Source organism: Miscanthus floridulus, chromosome 1, assembly GCF_019320115.1.
Source record: "Miscanthus floridulus cultivar M001 chromosome 1, ASM1932011v1, whole genome shotgun sequence".
Classification (NCBI taxonomy): Eukaryota; Viridiplantae; Streptophyta; class Magnoliopsida; order Poales; family Poaceae; genus Miscanthus; species Miscanthus floridulus.
In genome coordinates this window covers 201,883,302-201,900,051 of record NC_089580.1, presented here as the reverse complement: position 1 = coordinate 201,900,051, position 16,750 = coordinate 201,883,302, and the positions used below count along the sequence as shown (strand labels likewise).

General features: G+C 51.1%; 1 pseudogene; it reads right to left on the bottom strand.

Moving 5' to 3' along the window:
• Nucleotides 1-4,710: 4,710 nt before the first annotated feature.
• LOC136509482 (uncharacterized) lies at nucleotides 4,711-13,396 on the bottom strand (annotated as a pseudogene).
• Between the last annotated feature and the right edge of the window lie 3,354 nt (nucleotides 13,397-16,750).

Below are 16,750 nucleotides of genomic sequence, written 5' to 3'. Positions count from 1 at the left end.
TATGCCATCCTTATCGCCAAGAGGATGTTGCCTCACTACTTCGAGTGGCATCCGGTGACAGTCATGATGTCCTTCCCTCTCAGGGAGGTCATCCAAAACCAGGATGCCACAGGAAGAATCGCGAAGTGGGCACTCGAGCTGATGGGTCAAGGCATTTCATATGCGCCTCGAACTACCATCAAGTCCCAAGTGCTGGTTGATTTCGTTGTAGAGTGGACTGAGGTCCAAATGCCACCAGCAGTCGTTGACCAAGAGTACTGGACGATGTACTTTGATGGATCGCTGGTGAAGAAAGGCACCGGCGCAGGGCTGATCTTTGTTTCACCCCTCGAGGTACGCATGAGGTACATGGTTCACATCCATTTCCCCTCCTCCAACAATGTGGCTGAGTATGAGACACTCATCAACGGCCTGCGCATCGCCATCGAGTTGGGTGTCTGACGGCTTAACGTCTAGGGCGACTCCCAATTAGTCATCAACCAAGTCATGAAGGAATCAAGCTGCCACAACGCCAAGATGGCTCCGTATTGCCAAGAAGTCTACCAGCTGGAGGACAAGTTCGATAGTCTCAAGCTCAATCACATCCCGAGGTGGCTGACATGATGGCAAAAACGGCATCCGGCCGAGAGCCGGTGCCAACGGGTGTCTTCACCAGCGATCAGTACAAGCCCTCAGTCTGCTACGAGGAGCTAGAATAGACCGGTGATGGCCCACCTACCCTGGGCTAGGGGGCTAACCAGCCGATGGCTCCATCCGACCCTAAAGTCATGGAGCTTGACGAGGATCCAGCGATAGAGCCCGACCCTCTGGCCAACTAGAGGACACCTTACCTCGGCTACCTCCTCCGTGAGGCGCTGCCGACGGACAAAATGGAGGCTCAATGGATCGCGCGTCGTGCCAAGTCCTTTGTTGTTATTGAGGGCGAGCTCTACAGGTGAAGCCACACTAGGATCCTGAAGCGATGCATCCCCATCGAACAAGGGAAGCAGTTGTTGAGTGATATCCACGGTGGGGTCTGTGGGCACCATGCCGCACCTAGGATCCAGATCGGAAACGCGTTCCGACAAGGCTTCTACTGGCCAACCATAGTAGCCAACGCTGAACAAATTGTGCGCAACTGTGAAGGGTGTCAATACTATGCTCGACAGACTGACCTACTGGCCCAAGCACTCCAAATGATCCCCATCATGTGGCTGTTCTCGGTCTAGGGGCTCGATCTAGTTGGACCTCACAAGAGGGCGCCTAGGGCTATACGCACTTGCTTGTCGCCGTAGACAAGTTTACAAAATGGATAGAGGCTCGACCATTCTCCGCGATCAAGTTCGAGCAAGCCATGTTATTCTTCCTTAACATCATCCATCGCTTTGGAGTCCTAAACTCCATTATCACATACAATGGCACGCAGTTCACCAGGAAAAGTTCCTCTGATTCTACGATGAATACCACATCCACATCGATTGGGCCGCCGTGGTGCACCCCCGCATGAACGGGCAGGCCAAGCGCGCGAACGACATGATCCTATAAGGCCTTAAGCCTAGGATCTTCAACTGGTTGAACAAGTTTGGCAGACGATGGGTCATGGAGCTTCCCACGGTGCTCTGGAGACTGAGGATGACCCCTAGCTAGGCCACCGGCAACATGCCATTCTTCATGGTCTATGGTTCTGAGACTATCCTCCCGACTGACCTCGATTATGGAGCGCCGAGGGTCAGGGCGTACGACGAACAGGGAGCCGAGGCGTCCCTCGAGGATGCCATGGACCAGCTAGATGAAGCGCGCGACGTTGCCCTCCTTCGCTCGGCCAAGTACCAGGAAGCGTTGTGTCAGTACCACAGTCGTCGAGTGCGGGGTCGGGCCTTCAACGTCGAGGACCTGGTGCTTCGCCTCGTCCAGAGCAATAAGAACCGCCCCAAGCTATCTCCGCCGTGGGAGAGACCGTACGTCATCACTGAGGCACTCCAACCAGGCACCTATAAGCTCAAGACCATTGACGATGAAGTCTTTGTCAATGCCTAGAACATCAAACAACTACGTTGCTTTTACCCTTAATCTATGCACGCTTTCTCTTATTGGTTTCGCTATCGACTCCTCGATCTTTAGTGACACCCGACCCCAACAACGACAAGGGGTCAGGCCTCACTTGGGGGCTGATAAGAGCATATCTATCTGGTAGACATTCTCTATGCCCGACCATTTCTCACGTTAAGATCTAGAAGCAAGGGTTGCGGAATCAAATGATGAGTAAAACTAGTCGGACCGTAAGAAACCTACGCCCCAGCGGCTACGGCATTTTTGCTCACCAGCATGATTAGAGTTTTTTGCCCGCACCCCGAGCTTTTTAGCCTTAACTACGAAAAGAGTCGGAACACATTAAAGAGTATATCTATCTGGTAGACATTCTCTATGCCCGGCCCTTTCTCATGTTAAGATCTAGAAGCAAGGGTTATGGAAACGAACGTTGATTAAAACTGGTTGGACTGCAAGAAACCTACGTCCTAGCGTCTACGGCGTTTTTGCTCACCAGCGTGATCAAAGTTTTTTTACCTGCACCACGAGCTTTACAGCCTTAACGATGGAAAGGGTCAGAACATATTTACCTTTTTATACAAAAAGGGGAGAAGAGCTAAAAATCTGTTTGGCCATAACGAAATTTAAGAGCTTGTCCACTTATTACAAGTTCGTCGCCTGACTTATCTACCTAACTAATTTCTTGGGGGGTCATCTCATCCTCTATCTCGGTAGGTAAGTCATATGCCAGAGGGGCCACCTCCTTCTCAGTGTCGTCCAGCTCGGCGTTGGTGTAGACAGGTGCGAGAACCATCATAGGTAAGGAGGGATACGGAGCTAAAAACGCTCCTATAGCCTATTTAGGCCCAGGAGTTCAAAGGCTGGCCCTCCGATGGGTTCACAGCCGTTCAGGGGTGCCCTTAGAGTGGGGTGGAAAGGGATGGGCCCACTAGCGGCCAGTACCCGGGCACACGAGCGCTGCGGGCATCCTGGCCCACGTTCGAGTCTTGGTCGGTTCACAGTCCATGGTTTTTTCTCAAAGAAAGGCAACGAGCCCTTAGGACCGGCTGAACGGACCCAAGAACTATATGGATTGGCCGCCAAGATCCTGAAGTCGATCACCAGTTGAACCATGCCAGACCCCCGCGAACGGGAAGCAGGAGCCCCACTCAGACTAGCCCGTTAACAGCTCACCGAGCACCATGTTTCGTCCATCGAGGACAAACGTGGCACGCCTCAGCCCCTCTGTTTTATAAAAAACGCTTGAGGGATGACGATCACAAAGACGAGCCGACCCTCGACCGGACCCCTGTTATGCGTGGGGGCTCGAGGGAACTTGGACTCGCAAGGAGACCGAACGCGCTGTCATAGTAGACTGCGGACCGATCGGATCCTAGGGGATCAGAATCAAGAAAAATCTTTCCGACCTCCCGAAACCTACGGTTACATGCCCCCAAGAAGACCGATCACGACAAAAGGCAATCGTCGTCCTGCCAGGACACGCCGTGGGCTACAAAAAGAAGGCCAAGGCCTTCAGAGTCCTTCCGTCTGGAAAAGCCTTCAAAGGAGTATTGTACTCCTCCATAGGCTCGTGGGCTACTGTCGGGTATCGATATTAGGGATACCCAAAGCAAGGAAGTTAGCGCCCACGCTAACTTTCCCGGATGGCTCAAGACGTATTAAAAGGTCTCGTCCGACCCTAAGGCCGCGAGCTCCGTCTCGCCTGACCTCGAGGCTACTGGCTCCGTCTCGCTCAACCCCTTGGGTGCGGGCCCCGTCTTGCCCGACCCCAAGGACGCAGGTTATGTCTCGCCCAAGGCCGCGGGCTCTGTCACGCCCGACCTCGAGACCATGGGCTCCGTCTTGCCCGACCTCGAGGTCGCGGGCTCTGTCTCGTCTGACCCCTTGGGTACGGGCTCCGTCTCGCCCGACATCGAGGACGCGGTTTCGTCTCGTCCGACAGGGACCCATACCGCCGCCAACCACTCTAGGTCCAAGCGTATGGGCCTGGGTCAAAACTCTGACGTCAGGAAAGAGGCTGGCACGCGTCGATGTAACTGTGGCCATGACGGGTCATACCTGAGGATTCACATCAAGAACAGTGTCGGCGCGTGTCGGTGCTGTTCTGCCTAATCTTCGTACGGACGCTAACAAGCACGTCAGTTCACCACGACGTCCGTCGGGACGAAGTGGAACGCCATGACCGGCAGATGACGTCTGCGCATGGCGCTAGTGACGAATAGGGCCGCAACATGGAGCCGTCCCTGTTGACATCTACAGGATCGGCGGGACACTCATGAAGGAGAAGAAGGACCCGACAACCTTGGAAACCATCTTCTCTCTCGTTCTTCTTCTTTTCCTCTTCTGTAACCCACGCTTTCCCTTCGTCCATAAAAGGGGAAGCAGGATGCCCATGAAAGGGGGGATCGGGACACAAGAGCACGACACGAGCACACGGCTGAGCGACAAGCGAGCTCTCAGCACCCGTTCACTCCTTCCACCAGAGACTTCCCTCTCCCTCTCTCGCATGTTTGTAACCCATACTGCAAAGCAAGTGCCGGTAACATGAGTAACAACGAACTAGACGTAGGGACAAACCCTTGTGTCCTCCGAACACACCATCCGAGCCAGACGCGTAAATACAAATTTACGTGTCGGTGGTCAAAAACACCGACATCAAGAAACTACAAAGAATTCAGTGATGATTTCGTTCCTTCCACTGTTCCATTTCCATTTGCTTCCCGATGACGATTAGTCATCGTCTAGACAGCTGTAACATTTTTGTGTAAATTCGAAAGTATATTCCTCCCTGGATATTTACATCTTTTCTCAAACCTGCTATCGTCAAACTATCTACATCTGTTATTTCCTGACCTCCGGAAGGGGAACAAAAACAGGATAGTAGGTATTCAGTTCAAGATGCTCCAGGATCTGCTGGGCAGCCGACAGGTACGAAGAATGGCCATCAGCTCCAGGATCTGCTGGGCAGCCGACAGGTACGAAGAATGGCCATCAACAAGCTAGGTAACATCAACCTGTAAATCGTGCACAGAAAATAAACACTAAAAATAATGAAACCTCACTAAAAAATACAAGAATTATCACCCAGATGCTTACGTTTTCAACGCCAGGTACATCAATGGCCTGGATGCCGGCCAGCCCTTGGGTGAGCAGGCTACTTCAGAGAATTAGTAAGTCGGTGAAGATATCGACTTAACTGTTTCAGCAATGACTATCCAATTCGAAATCAATCCCATTTTGTTTAGAACCTGTAAGCACTTGAATATGACTCGCGCTCCAAGCGAGAACCCAACAAGAGTCACAGGCCTGACAAGTTTAGAATCAGGAAAGAAAGTAGTTGGGGAAACTACTGTGTTGGGTAACACTTTTTGTAGTTGGAACTACCTGTTTCCTTGCAGTCCCTTCAGAAGCACTTCTGCGAGCATTTTTTCCTGCCTTATCTGATCTGAGAGGATACAGTTCATCAGTTAGCTAAACAAGTTGTTAGGTACACTACAGGTATTCTAAAGTGTTCTAACGGGTAAATTAGCGCAGAGAAATATTGAACTACGAGAGTTTGCATTTACCTGTCAATAGCAACCGACCATTTACTGTCAATAAAATCTGTAGCGGCAAGCAACGTAGCAGGCCATGCAAATGCTGCAAGAAGGCCACTTAAGACGGTTCTCATAGCACCTTGTTTCATCAATTCCATTGCAAGTCCTGCATAATCAATAACAATACTAATTACAAGGTGTTCACTAACAGTAGTGCAAGGCAGAGTACAAAACCCTGAACATTACTTGATGTCAGCCAATCCTGTATTGCTGTACTCACTGCGATTATATGCTTGGACTCCCATTGAAGGATGTACCTGTCAAACATTAATCAAAGTGTAAGTAAGAATGCTCCACCCTTATAGCATAGATGTAAAATATGTGAATAAAGTACAGTGACTAGGATTCATAAAACAAATATGAGAATACATTCCATACTTCTCTAGGTTATCCTTCCATCCTTCCCAAGGTTTCCAGAAATCCTCCTCATCAAATGCAAATCCAGAAACCAGGATGCCAACAGCAAGGCGCTGAAAGAGTTACCAAAATTTACAAAGACCAAATCAGTTTGATTTCAAAATGGATGAATGGCATTTTAGTCAGAGAAAAGGGACTCACACCTTGATTATGGTTATCATCAATAGGTTTGAACTCAAATTCTTTCATTTTACCAATTCGTCTTGCCATTTTGGTACCGTCAAGCCAGCCCCAGCAGCTAATTTGTAAAAATCAATTCAAGGAACATTAAAAGCTAAGTACAACACTTGTACACCACTTTCTATCTCTTTTCTGGGATACTGCATTACAGCATGTACAGGAAATTCATTTGGGAACAATTTTAACAATTTATAAATGTGGCAGTGCTTATACAGAGGGGTGCATATTCATTATTTGTGTAGTTTTCCTAAGCAATACAGTAACCACCATAAATAATGGAGGCAGTTGTTGCTAACTTAAACAAATCTTGACTGTTAGACTGCTCAATACATATATTAATGAAGAAATAAGAGCTCCAGATAATATCATAAGAGTTTCGAAGGAACATTTATACCAACCTCCAAATGAGGCAGCAACTGCCACAGAATCCTGCCGCAGCAGCCATAGCAGCAAATCCACTGGCTCCTATGAAAGGGACAAGTGTGCCCAGTGTTGGAGCTAAGCACCAAATCCTGCAGCAATGGCTGGTGCAGCTAAACCTGTCGGGTCGAAGAGAACGAACGAGGGAAATTGAATCACCTGGTGTAGTGTGTCCAAGTGATGCCAAGATGTGGAATGCAGTCCTACCCCCAGTAATAGCCAGCAATGCTCCTCCAGTCAAGGCAGCGGCACCAATAATGCCACAGCCATGGCAGAGCATGCGACCATCACCTCCATAGCTTCCTATAATGCTAGGATTAATGATTACAAGTCAATTCAGGCTGTGGAAATATAAGGATATGAATGAGTTATGAGTTTCTGTTTCTCTCTTGGATGATCTCATATCACTCTTTTTAATCGAGAATAAACTGCAATCAATTTTCACTCTGCCACACTGAGAAGAAGGGATAACTTGTAATAACCATTTTTGTTGAGGGACAGCGCCAAGACCGGACATGCTAACCGCCGTCGCTGACCAAGTCCAGAGCACGGTCACCACACGCCCCAGTACGCGCCCCCGCGCCCACGATGTACACTAGCACGCAGTGCGGTTGCCCATTCAGCAGCCATTGTTGTAACATATATTTATACATCAGAGATCAATGGAAAACACTGTTGGCTCTCTAATTCCCTTTCTACATGGTATCAGCAAGCTCAGGTTGATCCCTCGCTGCATCGCCGTCTTCTTCCTCTCTTCTTCCTCTCCGCGGCTGTCGCCATGCCAACCATGGACGACAATCCCCTCTTCGGTCTCAGCTCTTCCGACTCCGACGACACCTCCGAAGTCTCCTTCACCTCCTCTGTCGGCGACGATCCCCCTGCCACCACGCCTCCCACCGCAGTCCTTCAAACCGTCAACATCAAATCTCACATTCCCGTTGTTCTCCAGCTCGCCACGCCGAACTACGACGAATGACGGTGCTTCTTCAACGCCTTCCTCAGCAAGTTCGGCCTCACCTCCCACGTCTCATCTCCGCCAACCGCCGACCAACGCCATGATCCCGACTGGCGTGTGGTTGATCAGTGCATCTTGAGTTGGCTGTACAACTCCATCGCCAAGGACGTGCGCGACATCTTGGGCCATCCGAAGGCGACCGCGTACCGCGTCTGGGGCGCCATCCACGATCAATTCCGCGACAACGAGCTCCATCGCGCAGTCTATCTAGAGATGGAGTTCCGGAACATGGTCCAGGGCGATATGGACATCACCCAGTACACCGGACGACTCAAGCAGCTCGCGGATGCGCTCCGCGACGTCGGCCAGCCTGTGCGGGAGACGAGCCAAGTCCTGAACATGCTGCGTGGCCTGAGCTTCAAGTATCGCCACGCCATCCCCACCATCACCGCCAGGCAGCCGCCCCACACCTTCCTCTCGGCGCACTCCTACCTTCTTCTGGAAGAGCGCTATGACAAGGAGCATGCCAAGACGGTGGCACAGCACGCTCTGCTCGCCACTGGTGGACCGCGTCCCGCCGCACCCACCGCCACCGAAGGCGGATCAAGCTCTACTCCAGCTGGCAACTTCGGCTCCACTGCGCCGACAACCGTCGCCAAGCCACCATCTTCTGCTCACGGTGCGTCAAACCGCTTCGACAACAGGCGTGGTCGTGGCCGCGGCTCATCTCCAGGCGGCTTCTCCTCCCCAAGGCCGCCAACGGCCTGGACGCCCGGATTCAATCCGTGGACTGGCATGGTGCAGGCATGGCCCATGCCATTCCGTACCCCAGGAGCTGGCGTGCTCGGCCCGCGCCCCGGCACATCACCACATCAGGCTTACTTCGCCGGATCTGGCGTCACTCCGCCACCACCCTCAGTGGATCCGTGGAACCATCAGGCCTTGCTCGCCGCACTGAACGCGGCAAATTCCACAGCAGCTGCTCCTCAACCGTCCGAATGGTTCATGGACACCGGCGCTTCTTCCCACGTGTCTTCCAACGCTGGTAATCTCACCTCTTCCCACCTAGTTTACAATTCCCCTTCTATTGTCGTCGGCAACGGCGCCACGCTGCCGGTGACTCATCATGCTTCCACACATATCCCCACTGCTCGATCCCCACTTTCCCTCCCTAATGTTCTTGTCTCTCCATCACTTGTCAAGAATCTGATTTCAGTTCGTTCCTTAACTCGTGACAATAATGTCTCTGTGGAGTTTGACGCTTTCGGTTTCTCTGTCAAGGATCTTCCAACTCGTTCGGTGATCCTCCGCTGTAATAGCGACGGTGAGCTATACCCTCTGGCCTCATCTACACCGGAGGCCCTGACCGCCACCTCCACGCCCACTGTCGAGCTCTGGCATCAGCGTTTAGGCCACCCCGGAAGGCACACACTGTAGCAGACTCTTCCTCGCCTTGAGTTCATCTCCACCAAGCCATCCACTTGTGAAGCCTATCAGCTTGGCAAGCATGTGTGTTTACCTTTTTCAGACTCTAGTTCAGTTAGCTATGTCCCATTTCAGATTGTTCATGCTGATGTTTGGACCTCTCCAGTGTCTAGTTTCTCTAGCTTCAAGTATTACCTTGTGTTGATTGATGATCTTACACACTATGTCTGGACTTTTCCATTACGCAACAAGTCTGATGTTTTTTCAGTGCCTCATTGCATTTCATGCTTATGTTCATACTCAGTTTCAGTTACCTGTCATTGCATTCCAAACTAACAATGGGAAAGAGCTCGATAATTTAGCCTTTCGGCGTCATCTTGAACACCATGGTGCCACCTTGCACCTATCTTGTCCTTACACTTCATCTCAAAATGGCAAAGCTGAGTGCATCATTAGAACACTGAATGACTGCGTTCGTAGTCTTCTCATTCATGCTGGCTTGCCTGATGCATATTGGGTGGAGGCACTATCCACGACAACCCATCTTCTGAATCGTCGTCCCTGTCGGGCCACTGGTCAGACGACTCTATTTCAGCTTCTTCTCAGCGCTCCACCATCCTACATTTATCTAAGGGTTTTCGGGTGCCTGTGCTATCCCAATCAAGCTTCAACAGCACCGCATAAGCTCCACGCTCGATCCACGCCGTGTGTTCTTCTCGGTTACCCGGCTGATCACCGTGGATACCGATGTCTTGATCTGCAAACACGCCGCATCATCACATCTCGCCATGTTGTTTTTGATGAAACCCAATTCCCCTTTTGTTCTGAATCTCAGCGTCGTCAGAGCGCACCTCACCCACCACTGCCTCCTCTTGCTTCACCTCCTGCTTCACTATCGCCTGCTGCATCTGGTGCCACACCCACTCATTCCGCACCATCCTCTGGTGCTTCAATTCCCGCTCCATCACTATCCAACAGTCATGTTCTCGATGCCGTACCCGCGGCGTCGGCCCAAGGTCACCAAATGCATACTCGTTCCAAGGCAGGCATCTTCAAGCCCAACCCACGGTATGCTCTGCACGCCGGCGACTCATCCGTCGCGCTTGTCATCTCTCCACTTCCTGCTACAGCTCGGACTGCTCTCAAAGATCCTAACTGGAGGGCAGCCATGGAGCTTGAGTTTGATGCGCTCTAGCACAACAGAACTTGGCGCCTTGTTGATCGTCCACCGGGTGCCAATGTTGTCAATGGCAAATGGGTGTTCTGTCATAAGCTCAATCCTGATGGCTCCCTAGAGCGTTACAAGGCGCGGTGGGTGGTTCGCGGATTCACCCAACAAGCAGGGATTGATTTCAGTGAAACCTTCTCGCCTGTCGTCAAGCCAGCCACTATCCGCACTGTCCTCGCCATCGTAGCATCTAACCAGTGGCCAACGAAGCAACTCGATGTTTCTAATGCATTCCTCCATGGTCATCTCAATGAGCATGTTCTCTGTCAGCAGCCCACGGGCTTCATCGATGCTGATCGCCCTGACGCTGTCTGTCTGCTCGACAAATCCTTATATGGACTCCGTCAGGCACCGCGGGTGTGGTTCACTCGGTTCGCCGGGTTTGTCACCAAGATCGGATTCAAAGCAACCCGATCTGACTCATCCCTTTCCGTCCTTCGTCGCGGCACGGACATCGCATATCTCCTACTCTACGTCGATGACATTGTGCTCATTGGGTCCAGCTCGGCCTTGCTCCAGCACATTGTCGACTGCCTCCGTCCCGAATTCGCCGTCAAGGACATGGGGGTGTTGCGCTTCTTCCTCGGGATCGATGTCAAGTGCACCAAGGACGGGTTCTACCTCTCCCAAGAGCGGTACGCAGAAGACATCCTTGATCGCGTCGGGATGACGAACTACAAACCTGCCTCAACACCAATCGAAGCCAAGAACAAGCTCGCCGCCGATGGACCACCAACAGACGACGCGACGTCGTACCGCAGTTTGGCAGGCGCGCTCCAGTTCTTAACGATGACGCAGCCTGACATAGCCTTCGCCATCCAGCAAGCCTGCCTCCACATGCATGATCCCCGCGCACCGCACATGGCGCTACTCAAGCGTATACTGTGGTACGTCTGCGGCACGACGTCGCACGGTCTCCAGCTTCGCGCCTCCTCCGACCTCAGCGTCACCGCGTACTCAGACATGGACTGGGCGGGCTGCCCAGACACTCGGCGATCAACATCGGGATTCTACGTCTATCTCGATGACTCCCTCGTCTCCTGGTCATCCAAGCGGCAGCCCACCGTGTCAAGATCAAGCGCGGAGGCTGAGTATCGGGCGGTGGCGAACGCAGCCGCGGAATGCATTTGGTTGCGATAGCTGCTCGGCGAACTCCATTGTGGCATCAACAAGGCGACGGTTGTGTTCTGCGACAACGTATCCGCAGTATACAAGTCCTCGAATCCCGTTCACCACAAGCGCACCAAGCACATTGAGCTTGACATTCATTTTGTCCGAGAACGAGTTCAACTGGGCGAACTGCGCGTCCTCCATGTTCCAACAGGTGAACAGTTCACCGACGTCATGACGAAAGGTTTGCCGACGGCGTCGTTCGAAAGCTTCCGCTCCTGTCTTTGTGTGCTGCCGACTGCGGGGGGTGTTGAGGGACAGCGCCAAGACCGGACATGCTAACCGCCGTCGCTGACCAAGTCCAGAGCGCGGTCACCACGCGCCCCAGTACGCGCCCCCGCGCCCACGATGTACACTAGCACGCAGTGCGGTTGCCCATTCAGCAGCCATTGTTGTAACATGTATTTATACATCAGAGATCAATGGAAAACACTGTTGGCTCTCTAATTCGCTTTCTATAATTTTGATCCACTTGACGTCAAGCCATGCCGCTATCAACCGAAGAGCGACACGATGCCGAGCATCATAGCCCTTCCTGAAGAGAGACGACTTCCTGTCCTCTTCCTCTTGCGAGACGGGTTTATCAGCGACACAGGCGGAGAGAAGCGCATACAGCAACGCCATCTTGCGGTGATCTTTCTCGGGAACATCTTCTAAGGACAACTTGTCGATGCCCAGCAAGTTCTCAGACGAGCCTGCCTCCAGAGACTCCGCCGTCGCAGAGGTACTAGCCCTGGAGTACCCAAGCTCATGACCATCACATCAACTGCTTTCGCCAATGCGAGTTCCTGCTCCAGCCTGTCCGAAGAGCTCTCGCCGTCTTCCTCAAAGAGTATCCTTTTGGCCTTAGAAACTGCAAAACCGCAGAGTGAAATGAAACGTTGGGATACTGCAATAGTGAAAGGGTTAAATATATTCACGGCATTGGCACTGAATTTTGAACCGCATTGCTGAGAGATGATTCATGATTGGTTGGCTCAGCAACAGAGATTTGGTCGCGATTTGATGGGGTTGGGGAAGCATAAACACCGGAACTCCGGAATCGAGCCCCGCGGTAGTGACCCCCCACCAAACCCCAACCCAACTACTACTGTAACTAGGTGAGCACATATAACACGATCGGGTGGGATGGAAGGGCCGTACCGCGCCGATGTGATGCTTGGCGTTCGACCACGCGGCCGTCTCCTCCATCCCCGCCCACGCCATGGGCTCGATCTCCAGAAACCTATAGCACAGCGCAGAAGTTCACGGATCGCAAGTGAGCGAGAGACGCGAGTGATAGCAAGGAGAGGTGGTGGGGGGGAGAAGGAAGAACAGCAGGGGGAGAATCTCAGGGCCAAGACCCGCCGGGTTGGGCCTTCTGTTCCTCTTGGGCCGAGTTGCAGCCGGCTGGGCCAAGTGCTCTTGGTCATCGGCATCCGCAGGGGCTTCTCCAGTTGGGGAGGGAGCTGGACTGCTGACATCGAGCGCCCACGCAAAGTTAGCTACAGTCACGGCACCTGAAGACGGGGCGGAGGAGGCCGCGGGAGTCGTGCGTCCAGAGTCCGGCGCCCCGCTGCTGATGGTGGCGGTGGAGGAGGAGCTCCCGCTGGCGCGCTCCTCATCATCGGGGCCGGGATCAGGGGAGCCGGAGCCGAGGGGCGCGGACTGGTGGATCTGCGCCTGGCGGAGCGCCAGCGCCAGCAGCGCCTCCGCCGCGTAGCGCTGCGTGGGCGTCAGCGTGGTCGCCATGGGTTTGGCGGGTGTAGTGGCCGCCTGTCGCGCGCCGACAGCTCGTGGGGGAAATCTCGGTGGGGGTGCGGGAGCCGAGGGAACCGTGGGATACGCGACGCGAGGAGGCTTCAGCTGGGCGGCGCCCGCGCGGGAAAAAAATTCCCGCAGCGCGTCCGTAGACTCCATCCGCTACCTCAGCGTGAGACGCGTGGGCACCGGCGCATCAGACGCTCGCGAGGAACGGACGCTCGCCTTGGCTTCGTCAATTCTTCGGCTTTGCATGTACTTCGCCGGCTCCTCCCATGCTACGTTGAGCTCGGCAGTCGGCTTGGCTCCATGCCTCCATCCTGAGTAATCGGTTTCTTGGGCCACGTTTCGCTCATCACACACGTCGCGATTAGATCGTGTCTTGCCAACCGCAGGTGGTAGACCTTGGCACCTTGCGCCGCCGTCTCCATGGACGACGCAGCCGACATGAAAAGAGAAGGAGGCCAGGAAGGTGCTAGCCCTTGCGCCGTCGTCTCTGTGGACGCAACCAGCATGACAGAAGAAGCTTCTCATCTCCCCGCAGCTCTGTTGCCTCTGTAGCCAATTTTTCCCTCCACCAAAAGATACGGATTTTTGGCATTACCTGTAGGCGCCGTAATGCTTTCCAGGAAGCCTCTTTACCATCAGCATTACTTGCTAGATGATCATTTCAATTCCACTTTTCCTGGGCAAACTAGAAAACAAGGCCCTTGATTTGACCCTTCTGTGTGGAATCTTGACCATAATGGACTTGGTACAATCTCTTCCATTCCTCAGCAGCAGTGAGGTGAGGCTGCTAGCGAAACAAAGACAGAGGGATGGGAGCATGAATGTCTGATGGTTGGAGACCAGGAAGGCGCTAGTCCTTGCGCCGTCGTCTCCGTGGACAACGCAGCCGGTATGATTAGAGAAGGAGGCAAGGAAGGTGCTGGTCCTTGTATCGTCGTTTCCATGGATGACGCAGCCGACATCACAGGAGAAGGAGGCCAGGAAGGTGCTAACCGTTGCGCCGCCGTCTCCATAGACAACGCAGCCGACATGATAGGAGAAGGAGGTCAGGAAGATAATTTGTCACCATCCCAAGACAAACCGTCGTCCATGGTTTCTACCCCTGCTATAGCGTACGACATAGCTGGAGAACAGTTGCTCTCACTTGCGCATGATGATGATGGCGCGATCAACATTTCGGCGATGGGCTTTGCCATTAACATCAGCTTCCTCGACAATAAGTTCGCCGATATTTCCGACGTCAACAATACAGCCTTTTAGCAATAGGGTCTCGCCAACAACTTTGGCGTCATCAACGACACGTTCGCCAATGCTTCAGCTAGGAGTTTCACCATCAAATTTGGCATTAACTTTGCCTTCGCCAACTTTTTGGCTTGGGGCTTCATCGCCAATTCCGGCACCATCAACTACACCTTCGCTAGGGTTTTGGCAAGGGGATTCAACAACGATTTCGGTATCATCAACAACACTTTCAGCAACATTTCGGCATGAAGTCATTCAACGGCATCTTCGACTTTGCCTTCACCGATATTCTAGAGTGAAGTGATCACCATCGCCATCTTCAAAAGAGGTTGGCGCTGAGCGCATTGGACAAGCAATTCGCCCGAAGACAAAAGCTTTGCCTGGCCCCCGTGAGTGAAGGCTTGAAGACACGTTTTGACCATCTACAACTATTTCGCCTGGCGTCAACTGCGTCGACTACTTCAACCACATCAATGTCTTCTTCAACGATGGCTGAATTGCGAGCAAGCCACCAAGGACCAGGCCACGAAGGCGCTAGCAAAGGGTGCCATCGAAGACAAGCCAAAGACTAGCTAGAGACAGAGCAGTCCCTAGACTATCTATGTATAGACGAAAGTTGCATACCGAATCTGAGTTGTAATTGGGGCCACACTTTGATGTATTGAGCTATTGAGTTTTGAACATTCAATCAAAACCGAATAGCTGAGGGGCTACACTTGGGGGTGTTATATGTTGGGAACCTCATTATCATGTTTAGGGGCCAATTACATAGCGTAGGGCTCACAAAAATAATATTTGGGGGCCATTTGTAGCTTTTTAGTGGCGTTTTTATAAATACAAACCCCAAGTCCATTTGTAGTCGCATTTCTGTAAATACAAATCCCACTTAAAGACATAAAGAGAACCCCCTCTCCCACCTCCCCTATAAAAGAGGGAGAGGGACTTTTGGGCCGGTAGTTCACTCGCTTGGCTCTCTCCCTTATTCCTCCTTCGCTTTCTCGTTTTGTTGGCTAAACCAACACATAGTGCCCTACCTAATTGGCAATCTACTTAACAATCCAGCTACATGGTCTAACTTGGTGATTCAATTTCTAAATTTAAGGACTGATACCTTCATGTGATTTCACTCTTTCATTCACTCTCTTTACATTTTATTCTCCAATACGCTCTAGAGTTAGTTAAAAAAGTTCTAAACTTTATTTCATCTGCTTAATGTTTTGTTTGTTAACTTCAAGCAAAGAGGATACTAAATTTTACTATTTAACATATATTTCTTCAAGGTTGCATTGAATCACAGTTCAGCTACTAAAGTGTGGGGAAAGGAACAAATTGTCTACGTCATTTCTTTGTATCATTTATTGGTAGTTGTTAATAGTTAGGTGTCTACAAATTGGCATAAGAATCATCAATGAAAGTGACTGGTTTTGACTTCTAATTTAAGCCTTTGCACGGTAGTACACCCATTCCTCATCACCGACTTTGACCTCTCTGTCAAGAAATCTAGAGAACAAGACATGTAAGTCTCAATTCCTTTTTATGCGCATTGGTCAAAAGATGAAAAATAGCATACCCTTGTTCAATAAAAATTGTCAACATCTTTTTATAGGTTGCGTTGTCCTTAAAACCAATGAAGCAGAAGGCACGCAAGATGTATACTGAAAAGAGAGGCGACATGTGAAAAATAGAAACATAGTAGGCTGGAATATGTTATAAATGCAAACGTAGCTGATGTACACACCTTCATAAATCTTGTCGTATTTGGAGTCTGCTAATAAAGCAACAACAATGAATCCAAATGACATAACCTGTGCTCAGCCACTTATAGAGTCAACCTTGGTTTGGAAATACGTCAGTGTATGGGTTAAGTATTCTAGCAGCATCACCAGCGAACACCCTGCCCATTTTGACAGCGAAACGCCTGATGTGTTGGAAACAATTATATCTGATTGATTGGTTTAGCTTCTGATTTGTTCTGGTGTTGATGGAACGATTTAGCTTGCAGATGAACACTGTTAAGTATTCTTGGCTTTCGCGATTTGATTTGATTTTACAAGCATGGATAGCATTGTGCGATGTTCAAATTGATGACAATTTTACTCAGGAAATTATGTGAATAGTTTGCCCATTGGTTGTCGTCCTGTGATGGTACACTTTTATCTCCGCGCTTCATATTTGTGGTGAGGTTTGTAAAGTTCATTTGCAGTTGCCGATACTCTCCATCTCGCTTTTTTGAGTCAACAGGAGCCAAGTTTGATCTAATATATACAAAAAAAATACTAATATTTATTGTTTCAAAAAATAGTAATATTTATAATAGATATAATAAGTATTATTAGATTA